This window comes from Seriola dumerili, unplaced genomic scaffold, assembly GCF_002260705.1.
Source record: "Seriola dumerili isolate Sdu_G_001 unplaced genomic scaffold, Sdu_1.0 BDQW01000169.1, whole genome shotgun sequence".
Lineage (NCBI taxonomy): Eukaryota > Metazoa > Chordata > Actinopteri > Carangiformes > Carangidae > Seriola > Seriola dumerili.
Window position 1 is genome coordinate 3,627,700 of NW_019174424.1, and position 21,350 is coordinate 3,649,049.

Sequence of the window (21,350 nt, forward strand, 5' to 3'; positions counted from 1 at the left end):
GTGTGTTTGTGTGTGTGTGTGTGTGTGTTGCTGCAGGCAAGTGTTAGCTTGGTTCCTGATGACATACACATTCACACACACAAAAGCCCATGCACACAGTTCACATCCCACGCAGCGCGAGCAATTAGACACATGACATCAGGACGAGTGAGCACTTGCCAAGTGAGGAGGGCCAAGTTCTACAAGTCTGGGGTAGCCAGCTCCGTCTAAAATGCAGGTGCGTAAATCAGGTGACAGAGGGGTCAAGTTCAGGTTGAGCTGTAATCAAGCAGGGAGGGTCAAGTGCTTCTGCCGGTCTGATTACCTCTGACCTGTTGACTAAACAAGGTGATCTGTGTTTTTAGCTCTTGGGGGATGAGTCAATCAGTCTCTGGAGTATTTACTTGTTTGTTTTATTCGTGCAGATGAGAATGATTTCATCATGTGCACCAAGATATCCTAAAAAGTTCTCCTCTGTCTTTTTCTCAACAATCTGTGGCGTGTTCCGTCAGATTGACACTGAAAACACACCAAGTGCAGAAAAGAAACCCAAATCATTCAGCTGTGGAAGACCAGAAGATTCTGTCCAATAAACAACTAACTTGTGCTTCCATAAAACTGTTGGTTTCACTTGTAATTGGCAGTGTGACTCTAAACAAACAATATAAAAAATTTGCTGCAGAATAAACATTTCATCTGTCGGTTGGGCCAAAGAAATTCTGTGTGATTGCACCTTCTAAACACAAGGAATTGTGTTTCACATCTCAAAGTGTTTTGAGAAATTCATTTCTAGCCTGTAAAATGATGTTCTGTAGTAGCAGCTTTCTTATGAATCTTTATCTTTTTAGGTTTTTTTTTTTTTTTTACTCCTGTGATCATGAGTCTTCCACGGTATTGTATTACCATATGGTATGAGTGTTTGTCCACTACTTTAAAATCAAAACCACCAAATAAGAATCTGCTCAAAGGATGTAGGCCACCTTTTAGAGAGTGTATGAATCAGCCTATTATCGCAGCATATTAAGGCCCACAACATTGTCTCTGACCCCAGCTTTGTCCTGAACAGGGAATACAAACTGTTACCATCAAAGTGGAGATGCAGGGTTCCACGACATAACACTGAAGTTAGACTGAAGCACTGTATCGTGTACTAGTCAATCCTAAAATTAAATATGGCATTTAAGCCCAGATCAAATGTTTGTTGAAGGGACTTGAATGTTTTTTTTTTTTTTTTTTTTTTTTTTTTTTTACTGATTGTGCTGTGATACAAGAAAAATGTAAGACTTGTCTGACAATAAATTATCATCATCATCATCATCATCATCTTCATCATCATCATCATCAGCAGCACTTCTATGTGTTTAGACAGTGAAGGCACATGAGCTCAGCTCTGCAGATGTTTAAATTAGTTTCTTGTTTTATGACAAGCACATACCTGGAGCTCATTAAGTGGGATCTTCAACGTGCTACCCTCTCCTGTCATTTACAGTAATGTATAAAGATAATAGCGCTGCTTGACAAAGATGCTTATTGTTGTGGCTTGCATCTTGGGGAAACAGAACTGGCTGCGGCTAACTGCCCCACACAATAAAGCTCTCAGGAGAACCTTTGCACAGCCGGGGCGTTCCACAATGGTCTCACCGCTCCGGCCGCATCCGTTCTCCCAGTTCTCTGTTCTGTGATACCGCAATACCTGAAAACACACTCACACACAGAGACAGACAGAGAGACAGAGAGCAGGAGAGACAACAGGCAAGCCATTGTCTTGTCTTACATAGGATGGACTAAGAACTACTCATGTCTGCGTGTTTGAACTTAAAGCTTCAGCTGTGGTTTTGTGTAAGATGGTTGCTGCTGCTTTATGTCAGGGTGACTCGTTAACATGCCAGCTGCCATTTAACCTCTTAAAAGTGAGACATATAGTGTTAATGACACAGGAGACAAATGACTTTTAGAGAGCACCCAGTCTTCCTGAAAGCGGCAAGCTTTCACATACTGTGGAGTAATAAAAATTTACTCCATGACAGATGAACAGTGGGAAACCACTAGTTTGATTTGGTCGCTTTTGTCCACAAAGATCAGACGCTATTGTCAGATGGATCTGTATGAGTCCTTGTGAGATTATTTTTCTATTATTTTTATACTCTGAATTGGATTCTAATGGGGCTGAGTTCAAAGACGTGAAGAGGATATTTCCTGCTGTCTCGGGGCTTAGTGCTAGTTCAAAGATATCCAACTGCTGACAGCAGCTGGTCTTCTCAGGAGCTCTGACTTTGTCCTACTGTATAAAGAAGCTACGACTGGACTGCTTTAGTCAATCCCGAACAATACAACACTATATGTCCCCCCATGCGCTGCAGTAGAAAGCTTTATGATTTAGACAGCATTAAGCTGTCTGGAGAGATATCAAAGCTTCCTTCTTCCATCCCTGACTCTTGTTGTTTCCCTTCAGTTAATTTCTTTTCCAGTCCCAGAGACGGCAGTGCCCAGAGGCAGTGTCAGTGCTTATATTTGTGATTCTTTTGGCAAAGGAACAATAGTTTAGTTTAGACAGTGCATTCCTGATTATTGACACACCGGTATGGAGAGGGATTAGTGAGTGCCTTGGCTTTCTGATTCTTCAACGCTGGCTCGTGAGCAACACCTGGGTGTATCCATGACAACAATGAACAGTGATTTCACCACCAACCGGTTCAACAGAGAGTCCATGATGGTGCTTGTGCAAGGAGGGTCACTTAAGAGTGGAGAAGTGGGAAATGTGTGCTTGACATTGCTGAATGTGAGTCCACACACATGTTCCCAGCTACTACAAGAATTTAACTTTCCCTGCTCGTTTTTCACAAGTGCCTATCCTGCACGTTCAATAGAAATTGTTTCATAGGGTGGAGATGACGGTTTATGGTTTCTGCAAGAGGAGCTGGTCTCATTCTGACAGCCCTGATTACCTGTGTCCGGCTAGCCCACACGTGGTCTGTGGTGAGATGGGCTGATAGCTGGGACTGAGGCGGCATTGTTGCACAAGCAGTTTGCTGAGGGTCTCCTAATGACCTGCTCCTCAATCTTATCAGCAGGAGCCCACAGGGCCCATATCAGGCATCCTGTAAAAGACTCCCACTGACATCATGGCCTCTACAGTCTACCCTGGTTATATTTTTATGCTTGAGAACATGCTACTTGGTTCCACAAGGAAGCATCAAGAATATGAGATGACATAGTATATGGCATATTATCTCGCATTTGAAGACACTGCATATCAATGTGTCACATGACATTACCGGTTTCCTAAGATCTAACAACTGGAATGAGAACCAGGATATAAGACTTACTTTTTAATTAAGGAAGTGCAAAGGTCAATGTAGGTTTGGAATTAGAAACAGCTTAGGTTCATCCCAATGTTAGAATGATAGAGACAGGTTTCACTGGTATTTTGACGTGACATAAATTATGTTTGCTTTAATTTTAAAGAACAGTCCAGTCTTGGCATTTTCCTGAGTGTGATTGACTACTGCAATCTGTCGAGTGTGCAATATGCGTAAATGTACATTTTGATAAGCATTTAATTGTGTTTTTATTATATTGACTTTAACATACCATGTTGTACAGTATAGCTCTTCAGGAGCAGCTGCAGTGGGGTCATGTTCAGCATTTCTGCTCAGTGTTTAAGTTTCCCTGAAATGCAGCTGCACTGCACTGGAATTGAGACATTGATTCATTCTAGCTTCTGCATCGTCTCTTGAGCAGTGCACAAACCTTGAGGATAAGCAGATAGATATGACAGCCTGTTGCGAAGGAAACAGTGTGTCCGCATAAAGTTACTCTCTATACATCCCAGAGGTGACTGTAGTTTAGAGCAGAAACGTTATCTTAAACTGTGTTACTAACGAGCGCTGATAAGTGAGGTATTTAGGGCATTTGACTGCCGTCGTGGGCTGTTAGAGGTGATACTGGGTGGCAGGCCAGACAGCTTTCACATATGCCAAGAGGGGGAAAATCCCTCAGTTTGGAGCCCATCTGAGTCATGTTGACTCACTGTTAGCTCACCTGGTGTGTTATAAAATATTGATTTCCAGTGATGTTTTTACAGATTAGAATTTTCCACCTTTTAACCTGGTTTGGTACCTTTTTTCTCAAGACTGCCAAGCCATGATAAAGGAGGCCCGTGGGCACTCCCATGTGTCTAACTGTACAATCATGTACATCAATAAATGATTTATACTTCTCACCATGTAAACATGCTCAGGTATTAAAACGTCAAGTGATTAAATGAGTAATTATGTGTCGATCTCCAATAAAACCAGTTGCACCTTTCATCTAACTGCTTATCATTTCAACGAATTATGAGTGGAAATCAGGGCACGTCCATGACCTGCTGTTGTTAGTCTGTGACAGGACACACAAAAAATCCTGCACTATATAAAGAGAGACAAAGAATTAAAACAGTGCATAGGTCATGTGTGGGTGGCTGCTAAAAATAGCAGAGAATTTGTGAAAGAAAAACAAACGTGACATGTTCTTCCTGGTAGCTGAGATGTGCAGGAGACATATTGTGACTGGAAAATGAGGGCTGAGCGGAGTGGAACCGGACCTAGCCTGTTCAGGAGCTGACAACGAGTGGTTTTGTTTGGCACTGTCCCTTTGTTGACACTGTCAGGTTCTCATGCCTATTAGGTTGCTGTCGACGAATGGGCACCACGATGACATGGCCCGCACAATGCCATTGGCTTGCACTGTGTCATTGTCAAATTATCACCTGTGTGCCCGACTGGAATGGTTCTACACTGCTCAAGCAGAAACTTTGCCTTTTTGCATTATAGTGTTACACTATCTGTGAATGACATACATATGCTATTGAGTCACTGCATCATGTGACGTTACTAAGACACCTGTCGCTTTTCCCTGATATTCATGTAAAAACATTTATTTCCTATGAGAGTGTTTGTTTGTCTTTCACCCTGAGAGTAATTGATGCGTTTGCATAGTCATGCTGATGAGGAAGTTCTGTATATTTTCTTTTTTTTTTTTTTTTGATTGCTCATCACTGGTTGGGCATTTGTGCACTGGCCCTTTTGGGGAGGGAGAAAAATTCTCCTGCCAGTAATGAAGAATGTTACAGGCTCTAGCCGTGGTCCTCTGGTGCGAGGCAGCGTGGGAAGTTTGGTGAACTTCCTGACCCCACGCACCACCGCAGCACATTGACCCTCATCACGTGACAAAGGAATGTTCCACATCTTTTGTTTTAACATCCATGGCACTCATGGAGTTGAGAGCAATTTTGCATACTATAGAATAATCACTAGCTTGGCATTTTGCCTCCCCATTCTCTTCCAGTGTTATTCTCAAACAGGATTTGCAGGCAACTCTCTCCTGCATCTTTTAAATCACTTCAAGCGCTGCTGAAGCCTTTTTCACCCAAAGCGGGCACCAATCTAATGGCATCATTTGGGCCTGCACACATCGAGGGAATCAACCCCTTTTTTTTTTCTGTGCTTAAGGTTTTGTGAAGAGGGGAAAACAAAAGGCCGGCCCAGTGAAGCGCATCTCTGCTGGCAGGCTGAATAGAGGGGCCCCTTTCATGGCTGTTTATGAGCACCCCTCTTCAAAAACACACATACAAATCACATCCAGTTCTCCCAATGGCTCCTCTGATACGAGGATGATGGCAGGGAGCAGAGGGGAGGGTGCTGCAATCTCGTGGTGCCTCTCTCCCTCTTTTCATGTGTTCCAGTTGATGGATTTCCAACCAGTGTCACCCCGGCTTTACTATGGGATCCATCAGCTTGTTTTCGTGGGTTTAATCACATGTTACATAAGAGCAAGTCCGGAATCTCTGCCGAAAACATCATTAAAATGTTTCTTATAACAGATGCTGGACAGAAGGCAGAAAAAAGGCACCATTATTAAACTGTCTGTTGCCCGTGATGTTTCAGAATGTTACATTCACAGGGAAAATAATCTTGCATGAGATATTGAGGCACTGTGACTATACGACAGTGTGCATTGAAAGTATAAATCACTAAAGTTGCAGTTAATGAATAATTTTATGATCAATTAATATACTGATTATTTTTTCTTTGAAGTGATTTAATTTCATTAATGTAATTTAGTCTTTAAAATGCCAGAAAATTCAGATTTCCCAGACCTCAAGGTGGCACTTTTTAAACCACTCATTTTGTCCGACCAAAAATTCCATATCCTAAAGTTATTCGTTTTTTTTTACAAAAGCACCAAATCCTCATGCTCCAGACACTGGAATAAGGATTAAGGATTCAACTCTAAAAAATAAAAAGAGGTGCATCAAGTTTCATTGGTTTTGGATATAATAAAGAAGGTCCAGAGGGAGATACTGTGTTCCCCCTTAGCACATATTGTAAACGTCTCTGTATTAACGTGCACTTGTATCTATTTACTGGACAAAAAGCTCTTCCAAACCTGTGGATGCATGCCTCTTTCTGCAGGTCAGACATGAAGGTCACAGAGCTGACATTTTAACAAATTGCAAGTCATCACACCATGAAGTAGATCTTCTTGTAACTACCTCTTCCAGTTTGTTTGATATCTTGTTCAACAGGTAGGGTTTGATGGACAGGAGGAATGTAGGCTGAGGGATTTGTTTTGTAATGGCACTCCATTCTTTGGGTGTTCTTAAGCAAACAGAGCGGCGCTATGTCCTGTTTTTACGGGTTTCACACGTCACTGTTCAAACTCTCAAACAGGCTGGTCCCCAAGAGTACATGGAGGAGAGCAAACAGTGCTCTAATACTTCACCACTCTGACCTTCTGCTAACTTGATACACACATAGACAAACACACACACACCTTTTACTAATGCAGTCGAGCCGCGCGGTGCCAAAGGATGTGTAAAAATGTTTCATTTTAATCTCGGATTTTTGTGGTTTATTTGTTGTGCAGCTGAATAGACAATAGAAAAAAAATAAAAAAAACAATGACGCGCATGATGTTGATGCAAACCGAATCTAAGTTTTGTTTCATATTAAGGTCCTTTAGCGTTTGCAGGTGAATTATGTGAGCGTGTGTGGATCCACCTCGTACAGTTTGGCTCAGTTTTACTCTCAGCTCACGGCTTTAATGGTTCCTCAAAATATCAAAAATAAGAATCTTTTGATTGTAGTTAATGAATCACATTTCTTAATGCAACACAGGCCTCATAAACTTGGGTGGTGGGTGCTATATGTCATGTCTAAGTAGCATATGAGTGCACCATTCCACTCCAGGCTCCGTGTGCCGGCCTAATTGAGTGCTACTTTTAATGTGTGTGGGTGAAATGCATGGAAAAATGGTGAGAATTCTGTGGGAAAGTTTGAAAACTCATAAAATGATGGATTTTCAAGTGCTCCCTGAATTCCAACAAAACGTATTGAAACAGTACGATGTCTAGTTTTATTAATGGCATGGAAAAAATGTAAGGGGAAATGTGTAGTGCTCCCCGGTTGGTGCGGAGAATTGTGTGCGTCTCGAGCTGATTTAGTTTATGTAAGCATGTGTGAAGTAGTTAGGCGTGCATGTGTCTGGGCTTGTGTGTCACTGCAGTGCGTCTTTACATTACTACCAAGCGCGCTGCCATGTTGTCCTTTTTCTACAAGTATAAAGGAACCAAACACCTACTGCCTGTGCAGACCCCTCTGTGATCCTCTCTTTACTTTTCTTTTCCACTTGTTTTAAATCAGTCTCTGATGTACAAGGCGTTTCTTTGTGGTTGTGTAACATGATTTGAGGCGAACAGAGAGCGAGAATAAGACAGAAGGAGAGAAAGGAAGAGAGAGAGAGAGAGAGAAAGAGGTTTGTCTTGCTGGGTTTCATGTCCTACTGTGAGCTCATATTTCTCAGCCCGCTTCACAGTTGTGGGTAGCTGGCTTATCGTTGGCCTCCTCAGCTCTTTCCGTCATGCGTGGCCTACCTTAATCTCTCTTGTGTACTGTAAACCGCCCCTAATAACCCTGCACACGATTAAAGCAAACATCTTAATAACGGCCTGCCTCATTATCAACTCACACTGGGAAAATGAGTGGTTCAGCCTCACCTCTGTAATGTGGCTCACAAATAAGCCAGAGAACAAGAGAACCTGCATATTTGTTTCTTTAAAAAAAAAAACTGAAAAAAACATAAGCCTGTGTGCTAGTCTGATTTTTTGAATTGAAAACTGAAAGAACTGACAAGATTTTTGGCATTTAATTATATATTTATTTTATTATACAGAGGTAGTCGGCAACAATGGGAGTGAGGTTCAGGATTGAATGTTTTGTGTTGCTCTAGAGGGAGCTGTTTACTGAGGAAATGTGCTCGCCTATCCGTTTCCTCCCTGCTGCTTTCACTAAATCTTCATCTTTTTGCTGTCTGACAAACGTCAAGCTTCAAAAACAGTGCAAAGAAAATCTAAATGTTTCTGTGCAGCTTTTTGATTTGTCGTCATTGGCAAATATACATTCAAGATTGGAGGATGAGCTCAGAGTCATCTCTAGAGGGAAAGTGAGACAAAAATATAATAAATAAGACGTCGATTTCTGGAAGGAAAGATTTTACAGTTGCTGAAAGAATGTGTGGTATTGTGCTGCGAGGCATCTTCAATATGACTTTAGGCCATTGTAATCCCTCTGTGTGTGTATGTGTGTCCTCCTCACCTGTGGCTCCCACTCCACACACACACACACACACACACACACACACACACACACACACACACCCACACCCACACACAGACATACAAACGCCTGCAGATGTTTACACAAGTTTCACACAGCCAACAACGCTAAATGATGAGCTGTCAGTCAGACCTCCACCGGCAGAGCGGAGATGGGGAAGAATGCATCCGTGGCCGTGTCACGGTTACACCTGTGCTGTCTGTGGTTTCCTGCGGCGGTATTTCAGGGTGTAATCCCTAACATCGCCTGTGTTTATGCTTGTGTTTTAGTTACAGGCCTGTTACTTGCATGCTTTTGAGCTTAGATGGGACTTCTGCTTCACTTACTCCTCAGCCTGGCCCAGGGGCATCTTCCCCAGCCTGCCACACACAGGCTCATCCCCGGCATGTATGGATACAGTAAACAAACACAGTAGCTTCATACATGTGTCATACAGCCTTTCTTCACTTCATGTACACACAGCCCTGTATACATGAATAGGAACTTAAGTAAAAGGCTTTAGTTTCGTGTCTATTAATTCAATTTCTTAATATTAAACTAGAGACTGTGCTCTGTTTAAGTCTGTTATGTAAAAGGTCATTTATGCTCAAACTCTGTTCTAAAATTAGAACGTGAAAAACCAAATTTTTCTGTTGATTTGGACTTGGAGTGCCATAATAGGATCGTTTACAGGGAACATTAAATTGTGGTTGTTTCCTTATGTACTCCGAGTATTTGAGGAGGTCTTTTTTTGTTGTTTTATATGGTTAGTATTTCGTCATGAGTGACGCCGGCTGCACCACTGAGGTCATGAATGGGGAGGAGAACGTTCCAGTGCCAGTGACTGAACTCACTTTTTATTTTAGTAAATATGCTAAATTTAGAGCTCAGCCGCTGGCCAGGAGTTCGTCCCAAACTCCCTGAATGACACACCTTTCGAGAAGTGACTCTTAACATCTGGTATTTTTATCATAATCCTACTTTTTCCCTTGTTTTTGTCCTTTCTCTCCTCTCTTTTTCTGACAGACGCACTATAAATGATGCGGTCCTGCTTTTCATTTGTAAGATTTGTTGGGTGGATTATTATAGACAGTATCCTGATTCCCACTAAAGGAAGAACATGCTTCAGCAGTGTTTGTGAAAACTCTGCTCTGACGCGAGTAGCAGCAGAGAACCAGTAACAGGTCCTCTCTGCTAACACACCCTCCTCACACCGCTGCCCAGTGAAAGGTCTGTTGTAATGGTGGCATTTCAGCCCTTCAAAGTTAGATGGCCAATTAGATAATGGGATTTGGTTTGCCAGGCCGGGGAGGAGACCAAGCCGTGACAGTGCATAAAGTTACATATGACAACTTGTGCTGACTGAGACAAAACCTAACACGACGTAAAGTCTAGCCTTTTATAAGTACTGTATTGAAGCCTTGTGGTTCTTCTTCTGTATGATGTGACACTGATGTGATCCACCCGTCGGCCGTCTGTTATTTCTGCCTCTGACCCATTATTGTCAAGCGGCGCTCTGCTTCACTGTAAAGTGGTCACTGTTTTGGATCCTGGTCCTGTGGGCTGAGGCTTTGAACCATTTTCCATTTGTACCTCATATTACATGCTCCAACACAGTTTCACCTAAATGAACCCAGCTGAACAAATGGAGAGTGAAGAGTTAAGCAGATATAGCAATGGAATACTATATTTTCAGTGTGTGAAGTGACGTTTGTCCTCTTTTGATTTTTTTTTTTCTCTTCTTTTTTTCAGTGAAGGAATCCAAATTCCTAGAATAAGATGTCAACCTTTAATTGCTTCTCAGGGATCTTCTGGTGAGTATAAATGTTTCTAAAGACACTGCAAATATTCTCAGTTTGCCTGTAGTGTTTCAGTATTAAAATTCCCGCCTACAAAACCTCTGCTATGAAGCACAGGGGCTAGCTAAGTTGTCTTAAGGTCATGTTATGTCCTTATCTCTAAGGTTATTTTGTTCCGTAGTGTTTTGCTTTGCAGCTCTTGTGGCTCGTCCAGATGTGCTAAACGTTCTATCTATGTAACAAAGTGGACACACGCCAGAGAGTTATAGTGTTACTGTGGTTTTCGGCTTATAAAACTGATGCAACTCCTATTTTACTGTTGGCACAACTCGTGGCCAAATGTCGTTAACAATTTAGCTTAAAATGAAGAATTCAAACAGAATGTACTGGGTGACGTTTGTTGTGGTGTGCTTGAAGAGATTGTTCTCATCCTCAAAGTGGCATCTTAACACAAATCATTTAATTACACTGCTTCACAAAGCCACAGCCATCAATACTGTGTCGTGACTGTGCTGGAGCCTGTGGTACTCAATGTACTTAGCCACTCTCCACATCCAATCATGCCCCGCCCATCCCCCCCCCCCCCCTCCCTCCCTCCCCCACTAGTGCCCCCTATCCCTTACTGGGGCTTTCAGCTGGTCCACCCTCTACCAACCAGTGTGTGCCTGTCAGCGTGTCACCCCAGGGTGATGCCCCTCTCTCAGACCCTCAGGGCCCTTTTGACTCCGCAGCACTCCGTGTTTGCCCAATCATTTGGGAGCCGGATACGGGGATGAATTGTTAACTACAGCAGGTCAGCCTGTGCCCCACAACCCCCGGCCCGCTCTGCTCTCCCCCGACCTGCTGTTGACTCATCTCCATGGCAATGGGGCAGGAATTTGTTTTCTCTCATGTGTCCGCTGCCAGCCAGCTCCCTGCTGCCCTCCACCACCACCACTCACCCACCCCTCCCCTCCCCTCCACCCCTCCTTGTCTTCATCTTCTCCGCCTCTGAGCAGCCAATCAAAAGGCAGCTGGAGGGAGTCACATGGTCAGGAAGTGCTGAGGGTGCGTCCCACTGAGGCTTTGCTTTCCTCTGCTGGCAATGAAGAGCCTTTGGGGAAAATGTGTGTGATTTGTTTGGTAGGAAAGTGCGTACAGTCATCAATGAGTTCCTGACACACACACAAGCACGCAGTGTTACACAGTCAGAAATGCCCATCCACACGTAGACACAAGTTATGAGGAGGCTAACTCATGCTCTTGGGCCCTGACCTACATGTGGTTTATAATGTGAAATTTATTATAAAACATATTCTGTGTAAGCGACGAAATCCTCCGTGATGCCCTCGGTTAAAATCATCCTATATCTGTTTATTTTTGCTGGGCAATGATTAAGAGAAACCGTAAACAGAGCGTGCCAGTCATATATCACATAGCACATTAATACAGGACAAGTAAACACAAATCTCTTGCATTCTCCTGTGGTATGATGATTTTTGTTATGAAAAATGCTACATGTGTCTCTCTGAGATGTTTTTTTTTTTTTTTTTTTTCCTGAACAAATCCGGTCCTATTTTTACGCTACCACAGTTTTGCGCAATCTAATTCCCATCATTGTCTCAATGTATCGACAAGCTCAAGCGTGTGTGTGTGTGTGTGTGTGTGTGTGTGTGTGTGTGTGTGTGTGTGTGTGTGTGTGTGTGTGTGTGTGTGTGTGTGTGTTTGTGTGTTTGCCTCCACATGTGTTATTAGCTTAGGGCAGGTGAGTGTTTGCCTACCTGTCTCCCTTTTATGAGGTGAGTGTTTGCCCAAGGAATGCACTGCGTCCGATATGTCATTGACTCTTATTGTTCGGCTCATCAGACTGGAGCCTTGAGGTTGAGTTGTGCTGTGCCCTGGCAAGTGAGAAATATGTGCTTTTTCTTCCTTTTTTTTTTTTTTTCCTCTTTTGCTCAGTGTATTTGCACATGCTCTTGGATGAAAATGTGACTTGGTGGAAAAGTATTAAGGATGGTAAAAGCATTCGGAGTGAAAACGAGAGGCATCCAGACCTGCATCGAGAAAAGTGGAAAGTGAATTATTAAACATTGTGATCAAGCTGAATGGCACCCATTTCAGAGAATTTACAAAAAGTTTTGATAGAAGCCAGAGTCGGAGCCTGGCTTCTGCTCCCCATGTTAAACTGCATGGAAGGCTCTTGTTTTGGACCTGAGTCACTTCAGATAGAAAATTACACAAGTCATCAGTCTTCAATTATGCATTATGCAAAGTTAAGTGAGGGGAAAAAAAAAAGAAATAGTATGATGTGATTGAGTGGAATTACTTCTAACCTGGCACATCCTGTAGATACATATGAAGTCTGATGAGCAAAGCTGCCTCCCTCGCGTTGGTGGTAATGAGGAAACCTCAGCGAACTAATCCCTCCCACTGCACTTGACTGTTTAACAGAGCCGTTACAAATTGCATGTGCGGCTTTTCATGCTTGGTTATCTCCAGAAAGTTGCATCTTTAATATTTAACATCTTAAATAGCAAGATTTTTATTTGCCTTTTAAAGTCATTATTTGTTTAAGTGTATGGATTTATGTGAATATCTATAGGTGCATGCGTGAATGCATAAGTATATCTGAATTTGTGTGCCTGCGTGTGTGCGTGCGTGCGTGCGTGCTTGTGTGTGTTTGCACGGCTGTCATCCTGTGCCACCATCTGGGTGGTCCTCACGGCTGGTTTGATGGTAATCCCCCTGTCCCATAAATCAGTGTCCGGGCTCGGGCCGGGAGCTGATGCTGTGTGACCACTGGAGCGAGGGGCTTGAGGCACTAAGCCGAGACCCCAGCCGCTGCCCTGCCCTGGCCTGGCCACACGTCAGCTCTCCACACCACCTTTAAAATAACTCGTCACACATGGCCGACTTTGGGAAACAGCCTCGGCTCCAGGTACATATGAGCCACCGACAGGATAAGCCGCGGTAGAGATGGAGGGCAACCCCATAAACTTTAGCACCACACGATATAGTGTTCATGATTTATAACCTGAACAGTTTGTACATGAGTCCAAAACCTTTCCTTCAGTTTCCAGGTTTTAGAAACTTTTTCATTATGGATGATTTTCTTTTTGCACTTTTCAAATATTATATAAATGTATTTGCTAATAATACAGATTGTTTGTTCTGACTAGTGGCTAACAACCCCAAGTGACTTCTGATAGCCTTGCAGAGAGGTGCTCCGGGTTCAAATGTTTCTGTCTGACTCAAAGTGCTAAGATTAAAGCCATATCTTAGTCTTTGTAGGGACTATACCTCTCTCTGAGAATGAGGAGGGAGGATGAAGGCCTGTCCAAGCTGTCTGGCTTGCATACAGCTCTCCACTGAGCTTTTATCTAGGGAGATTGGTTGCAGCTCTGTCCAGACCCGGCTCCCAGGGAGTGCACAGTCCTGAGACCTGTGGCATTAATAAAGATAATGCTGTTTGGAATAATAACAGTCAATTCTGCCCAATAGAGGAGAGAGACAACAGACACAAGTGTAGCGGAATACAAAAGAAGCCAAGATGAAAGGCTTAAAGGTAGGCCTGTGCACCTCTCTGGCTCTCTTGTGGGAACTGATGGAACCTATATCAACATGCTCACCCACAAACAGCATTGAGTGGGAGCCTTTGCCGATTTTGACCCTCGGGTGCCATGACGCAGAAATGCAATTTGTTCTTTTGTCTGCCAAGATCACAGAGGGAGAGCGGTGACTTGTCTTTCTTTTTATTCTTACTCATTTTTTTTTCCCTCTTGCTCCCCTCCTTTTCATTCTCTCTATTCTATTCCCCATTGCCTTCAGTGAGTGCAATTTAGTTTGATGAGCAGGTGGTCTTTTTTGAATCTCACAGTGCTTTTGGCTCCCACCTCTGGCGTGTGGGGCTTTCAGTTGGAGTCAGTCATGTAGGCCAGGATTAGAAGGGTGGAGGAGAAAGAGGAGGAGGTCCGGTAAGAGTCTTGGTATTGGCGACCTCAACGCCCTGCAGTCAGAACCATGCAGAGTGCAGATTGAAAGAGTTATTTTGTTGCTAAAGCTCTCAGCTGCACCCCAGATGGCTTTTGTGCTGGCCAGGGACATGCTTAGGGACAGGGTTAAAGCAACAGAGTCCTTCAGGCTTGGTGAGTCTCTGGGCTCAGCAGGTAAAGCAGTGTGGGCCAGACAGACTGAGAAGGCAAAACGTTGCAGTCTCGGCACTTTTCCACCTTGATTCTGAACAGTGGACCGAAACAAAATAGGTGGATTAGAGCAAAGGGAAGACTTTACCTCGCAGCATACTCACAGACACGCACACCCATGTACAGAGTGAGATTAAGGCCTCCGAACATCCACCTAAATTAAGACTTAGTGGAGCATTTCATCTGATGTCACATAGCACAAAAGAGAAGAGATGGGGGAAACATGCTGTGTCTGCATTTCCAGTGGAAGCCCTTTCTCCTCTTGTGCACTATTTCATCATTGCAGAAAACTGCAGCGACCAAATTACAACCTGCTTTCACTGCTTTACCTTTGATCTTGGTTTCATCACATGCTGCTAATTAACCAACCCTGTTACATCTGAAGGGAATTTATGGCCAATTACTTCTATCTGTCCAACATTCCTCTGCAATAATCTCAATGGTGATGCCTAGACAAGCAATCAATATTTGTCAATATGCTAAACAGGTGTGCTGCTCCGCTGCCTGTCTTGTGTTGACTTGTGACATAAAATGCCTTTTGCTCTTGAGCATTAAGAAATGTCCATTAAAATGTCTCAGTCTTCAGAATCAACTGTTTTGTTTAACTAAGGAATCCTAAACCCAAATATATATTTCATGTAAAAGCATAAAGCACAGAAAAGCAGCAAATGCTCACATCTGGGATACTGGGAGAAGTGAAAGTTAATTTTCTCTCGATAAACCAACTGATTAAATTGACTAATATTTACAGTGCTGCATAAATCACTGTTTTAAATCACTGCTTGCTATATATTAAAGGAGCAATTTGTAAATTACGCTATTGCTACATATCCAACATTAGCATTAACAGCTGTTCACTTACAAGTCTTGCTGAGTCTGCTGTTAGGACAAGGTTATACACCCAACGGGGCCAAACGGGCCGAGGCTAGCATGCTAACTTCAGTAGAAGAATATAGAAGCAAAACAGAAAGGGTTGCTTTCCACTGTGGGAGACAGCTCTTGACAAGTAAAGGAATGAAGTTAGATGCTGAACTCGCTACATTTTTCCTAGACTGGCAAGTAAAGAGATGTTAATGCTAATGTTGGCTATGTAGCAATAGCAAAACTTACAAATAGCTCCTTTAAACTGCATTGAATCATATAATATATTTTAAATTCAAAGAATAAGATGCCCTCTGAGGTGTATTCTCCTAAATCATAAGACACTTTATTGTGTCTAATGTAATGTCTGTAGGAGTAGTCTAATATGTGCCCGTCACTAGAGCCTGGTTAGGGCAAAATCAAGTTGTCATCTCACAGAAAATGGCCAACAAGAAGGTTTGTCAGAGTGAATAATGGAGTAGAAACAAAATGGCCATTTCAGTCAGAATATTAAGCTATGATCTCTGAGGTCTTAGCTGTAAATCAAAGTGGGAGGAGTGATTTGGTTGGACTGCTCTGTTTCCCATTCTGGGTTTGTCCCCCCCCAAGTGTTTGTCATGGAGGTTTCACAAGTGACAGCTTCTGCTTGCACTGATAAACAGCAGGGATTGGATCCAGACCCTGCTGGGCTCTAGCTGGAGCCCGGGGGCTTGTAACCACACACACCGGGAATGTTAGTCATTTGTTTATTATTAGTGATATTTGCCCGCTCCTAATCCCTGGCCGGATTAGCCTTGATATGTTCCTCATCCCACCTTTTTCCACCCTTGCAGTCCCTGACATTTACATTAGGAGTTTTGTGGGGTTTGTTGATGTGTGCATGGGGTAATATGTGCACACACAAGTGCATGCAATGGCATGCTTCTGGGCTTGTGCACCGATGCATAAATGTGTGTTTAAGTGTGTTTGCTTTTTCACATGTGTCGCTAAAGGATATTTGTAATCAAGGGAGTTTGACCCTCGAACGCTTTGTAACGCTGTGATCAGTGTCAGTAGGAAAACTCTGTGGCTGATATTTTATCCCATGCCAGGGCATCTTGCGCTGTGGCCTTGCTTGCGGCCGGAGGCATGTTTGTATCTAACAATTCAGAGCTCCAGAAAGTGTTTCGTGTCATTTAACGGAAACTCTTAGAGCCCTGTAGGAACCAATTAATCAACGACACTGAATGTCAGTGTGGCGTCATTGGAATCGGAAATATACTGATGTCATGAAGAGAGGAGAAGGTGGTCAGAGTTGTGGTTATGTGTCTGCCCTGTGTGTCATGAAACTATTGGCCGAGAGTCACCTGGATCAGAGAGGGAACAGGGTTTACTGAGCAGAGCTAACTTGTTCGGTATGACCTTTAAAGAGCTGATCCCGAACACTACATAAATCTGTTTCCAGTTTCAAAACACGAGTACGCACATGCTCATTAACGTGCCGTACTCTTTCACCCACACAGTGTTTTTGTGGGTGAGAAAGTCCTGCAAATCTGCACAAACACTTAGGGCCTGCAGACAATCCCCTGCTCCCCATTTCCGCCCACAAACATACACAGAAGCAGATACACCAACGCTGTAAGACTGACAGACGTGAAGCATGTAATTATCTATGTTTATGTGTGTGGGCTTTGAGGCCAAAAGGTTAAGAATGACAGTTCATCATTTTTTTGACTTGAACTTGTCTGGGAGATAATCCCATTTCACTGGGTGGAGCAAAGTGTACTGGACTTGATTTCAAGTCATTTAGGGCACATTGGAATCAAGTCACAAGTCTCCGTAAGCAATTTGCAAGTCAAGATGCAAGTGAAAATAGGGCAGCATTTGGACATTTTTATTTCCATTCTGTGCTGATAGTGTTACAAAGCTAAGATAAAGTCCTTTCCACAGGCTCACTGATTTCAAATATTCAAAGTGTGTAGTTATGCAATAACCACCTGATTTTAATTTTTCTCAGGTCAAATCTTGAGACTTGCCTGTTTTACTTTCAAACTTCCAGACAAGTCAGGTCTTAGAGCGCTCAAGTCCAAGTCATAATCTTTGTGACCTATTTTTGAAAATCAGGTTGACTTATGCTCAGTAAACCCTCAAACCATCAATCCCTAAAACTACTCGGTAGAGGCGCTAGTATTGGTTGAGACTGACAGGGTGAATGTTTGACCCTCCCTCTACATCCCCTCCTACCCTGCACAGAAAGAAGTTTTACTCACTGCACATGGAAGCTCTCCAGCTGAAGCGGTCACAGCTGAGCTTCATGGGGTGTTGGTTAATTGGCAGTTTTTGGTAAGTGCAGATATGCTCCACTATGCATATCTTCCTCAATGTCCCTTGCACTTTTTGCCTTTATAAAGTGTCCTTTAATTGGCTGCACAGTCACAGTCTCCTGCTTTAACTGTTTCCCCTGTGGTACCTGATTGTGGCCTATTTGACCCTGGGGCCCGGGGGTGAAACCCTCATATTCGGCAGCCAAAACCAACCACGCATTACCCTTTTTTTTTTTTTTTTTTTTCTGCTTTTGTTTTCAGTCTAACCCCCTGCCTTCATTTCTTTTTTTTTCTCTATCTCTGCTTCTGTTAATATGAGTTTAGAAGGTGATCTCTTTACATAAGGACAGTATTGGGCCCCTGAAAACCAAAATCCGCTCCATTTCAACACCTTTTCATAATCCTTACCTACCCTGTGTTTGTGTGAGTGTCTGCCAGCCCCAGTCAGGCAGTTCTGTCAACATGGTAACATGCCTGCCCCCTCAGCCCCAAAGAAAGGCCTCAGACTCAGGTTCAAGCGGACCCTGGCTAGTCCATCTGATAGATCTGGCCATGGCCTCTTCCTACACACCAGCCACTTCCAACTGGGCTGCATCAGCAGTACTGAAAGACCTGTGAGTACTGTGATCCCACCATGGGGTGTATAGCTGTGGCTCCGGCTGCACTACACTTTAATCCCCTTCCCTTTTAACCACAATGGGAAACATGTGCTTACTCTGTGTAGGGTACAGGCCCACCATGGGAGAGGCTGTTTACCTTCACTCTAAAACTAACATTTCACAGCTCCTGTGACCACTCCTGGTCACTACTTCTGCTGGGTTAGAAAAGAAGATAGAAGATTACTGGGTGACATTCTTGTAGTTGATTCATCACCGCTGTTGCTGCTGAATAAAACCGTGTCCTCGCTTCTGACCTTGTAAAACTCAGCACACAAATTAGGTTTTTTCCGCAGTACATTCACCAAGGGTTGAGCTGTCTAATTTGTCTTATTAAAGAGCTGCTTGATGTAACTTTATTATCCTCTTAAATTTCCATTCCAAAAGTGAGTTTTGGATCAGCACATGACACCGATGATTACACCTCTTCTTGTTGAGAGAATTAAGCAAAACTGGTAGCTGTGCCTTATCAAAACTATAATAAACCAGCATAATCCCCTGTGTAAGGTTTTCCCAGATGTGTGGAGTATATCTCATTGCTTTAGATTTCAACACCCACAGAACAGAAGTCTAAGGTCATTCTGCTTGTCACCAAAGTTCTGTCCCGGTTTCAGTGATGAGACAGTTGTTTCTGTTTCTGAGGTACAACTGAGAGATACTGTGGTGTAAAACAGGAACCGGTGGCCATTTGCCAACCCGGTGGACAGGAAATGCACTCCAGATGAAGACACTACATTGTGGTTTATTTTACAGTGTGTGTGCTGTTAGTGTGTGTAGATTAAGATGTGTGTGTGTGTGTGTGTGTGTGTGTGTGTGTTGGCAGGAATGTAAGGCTGACCATATGTCTTCTGAGTTACATCACAGCTTTTCCATATCCACAAACTTGTTAGCCTCACAGGTTTTTGATTGATTTATTGATCTATGACTTAATCAGTTTTGCTAATATAGAATCAATGTCAAAATTATGACAAATACTATCATAACTTACCAGAGCCCTTCTTGCTCATTTTGTCAGAACTTAATATATTTAATTAACAATCATATAAAATAGAAAACAATTGCAAATCCTTCAATTTGAAAGGCTATAATGCTACAGACTTCCATGCACTTCAGTATGGTATGAAAATCAACCTGTGGTGATATAAAACCTGCTTGCCCTTTTTTTTTTATTTTTTTTATTTAAAGTTAGTGTCATATTGCTCTTGTCACATTTTACTGCTTTTCAATTATCAGATGTTCAAATGTCCCTGAAGGCACCAAAAAGGACGGACCATCTTTGAGAAAATGTTATGTGCATGTTTAAAGTCTCCCTGCAAGTTTTGTTTCTGTACTGAAATTAATGAAAAACCAATGGCTACCTGGAAAGTTCGAAATCTTAAAACTTGGTATGCTTTGTAAATAATTTATTGTCCACAGTTGCTGTAGAAGTAACCCCACATCAGTTTACATTAAGTCCAATCCGAGGCTTTGGTGACAAATTCCCAGCTCCTGGCTGGTGGCACTGTGAACCAGATCCTGGCCTCCACAGGTGTGGCAGGTGATCTGAGGGATGAGTGAGCTCTTCCTGGTAACAGTAGACTCAGCCAGCTTCCCCTGTTGCCCTGCCCAAATCTGCCCTTTCCTGTCGTCTTATCTGAGCACCCAGTGCAATCTAACCCAGGGCATGGTCCCTCCGCTCCTCCATTCCCCTCACTGCTGGTCTCCATCACTGGTATTCTCAGATGTCACTGTGAAGAGAGAATGACCCGCTTGAGTTGAACTGGAGTTGGGCTGACTGACAGAGTCCTGGCACCCCATTGTGGCCACAACTATCTCAGCTTTCTGCCACCCAGAACTTCCCACCCTGTGTCTTCCATGGCATCAAGGGCAAAAGGAGCACAGACAAACAGCTGATCTGTGAAGGACTTTGTTCATTACAATGAACACTGAGACAGCAGTGATTGTTTTTCCAGACTTGATAGAGAAGTAATTCAGATTTCCTTAAAAAGTTGTAAAGACAAATGAGATTTGGTTGTCGGTTGGGGCCAGAGGGACATGCTGATGTAGTTGAAGGGCTTTCTGATTAGAGGAGTGGAGACTTAATGTAGATCCTGTAGGGACAGAGACTTGTACTTCCTCCAACTGTCTGGGTATGATTAAGCCAAACAGTCCACCAGCAGCCAGCCAGCTAGCTTCTTTAGTACTATGAAAACTCGGATAGCTACACGTTAAATTACTGAATCTAAAATGTGCTACGACATCAAAAGTGCTCGGCACCGTAGAAGCAAATGGTATGAAAGGATTTACATGCTCACCACATTTTATCTCTCATTTTATCTCTCACTTCAACATTCTATCTGACTTCAACCATTCATGTGTTTATCTGCTAACTCAGTCTCTCAATGGGATAATAAGCTTGTTAAAAATAAAAAATAAAAAATCATCAACACAGGCAAATTTGACTATAATTGAAGCAGAAGAAATTAGTTTTCTACACCTCCCTGCTTTCAGACATCAGTGCTTGATAACCTGAATAGGACTTGAATCATTTGCGAATCATCTATCGTTTGCATTCCTGCTAAACACACTATAAACATGTTTCCACATGTGCTCATTCCATAGCAGAGCTGCCAAACAGCAGTCAGGCGCTGCTGAAAGGAGGCTTATCACAGCCCTCTATGATTTTCTTTGACAAAGAAATTGTTTTGTTTTGTTTTCATTCAAGGGCATCTGCGGCCTTAGCTGCTCTCATTTTAGTGTACTGTATATATTCCATGCATGCTGTATATTTACTGTGTCCTCTAAGTTCATATGCATATTTTGAGCCAGTATTTCTGGTACTGGCTGATAACTAGCAGGTTGCGTACATTCATAAAGACACAAAAGTTTGTGGGGCAAAATCTGATTAAGCTGTGTGTTTGTGTGAGTGTGTGTTGTGTGGACCTGAGCACCGTGC

General features: G+C 42.9%; 1 long non-coding RNA gene across 1 annotated transcript in view; it reads left to right on the plus strand.

The window, feature by feature from the left end:
- The window catches only part of LOC111227225, a 50,911-nt gene that overhangs the window by 23,986 nt on the left and 5,575 nt on the right, over positions 1-21,350 (plus strand). The window contains exon 2 of the long non-coding RNA XR_002665330.1: positions 10,368-10,429. This is a non-coding gene — a long non-coding RNA (uncharacterized LOC111227225). The remainder of the gene's footprint in view (positions 1-10,367; positions 10,430-21,350) is intronic.